General features: G+C 39.6%; 1 pseudogene; it reads left to right on the top strand.

Moving 5' to 3' along the window:
* The first annotated feature begins 343 nt into the window (after window positions 1-343).
* On the top strand, window positions 344-428 carry LOC125966042 (U5 spliceosomal RNA; annotated as a pseudogene).
* The last annotated feature ends 287 nt before the right edge of the window (window positions 429-715 follow it).

Here is a 715-nt window from a genome sequence, read left to right as displayed (position 1 = left end):
TGGGATCATTTCCCGTTCTCTCAGACCAAAAGTACACGTACCAAGACATACAACTGTTTTTACCATCAATAATCAAAATAGACGCCCAATATAATTGAAAGAACGAGCGCCATCAGTGTTCGATCAGATACCTACAATCCTGTGCGCCAACAATGTTTAAAGTAAGTGAGACATTAATGAACACAAAATACTCGTTTAAACATTCTATTTTGCTTGAGTCCTTGTAAGTATAGTAAATCCATCAACTTCTATTGTTTGTATTAGAAGGAATGGTTGCTGCAATTTGAGTGTGAATTTAGTGAGACCAGCAGTGGGATGGCCCGTTTTGACTCAGATTTTCAAATCACTCGTTTCTCTTCAGATCGAATGAATCTTTCGCCTTTTACTAAAGATTTCTGTGGAGAGGAACAATAAAGAGTATACCATTTCCGTGGAGAGGAACAATAAGAGTATATCTCAATTTGTTGATGCTCTGCGAAAGAATATCAATATTGCAACGGATAGCCGCCTATATCATACTCCGTGCAACAATCATACGTTCACATAATTTATACCGGCACGTGTGAACATGTTCACATAAACAGAGAAATTATGCCGAGTGCAGACAGACAATCACGTTTAAAACCTCGTTTATCATCCATCCATTTATCCATCCTATTCCGCTTATCCGGGTTGGGTCGAGGGGGAGACAGCTTTAGGAGGGACTCCCAGGCTT

The sequence above is a fragment of the Syngnathus scovelli genome, unplaced genomic scaffold (genome assembly GCF_024217435.2).
Source record: "Syngnathus scovelli strain Florida unplaced genomic scaffold, RoL_Ssco_1.2 HiC_scaffold_30, whole genome shotgun sequence".
Classification (NCBI taxonomy): Eukaryota; Metazoa; Chordata; class Actinopteri; order Syngnathiformes; family Syngnathidae; genus Syngnathus; species Syngnathus scovelli.
This window is presented reverse-complemented; position numbering and strand designations above follow the sequence as displayed.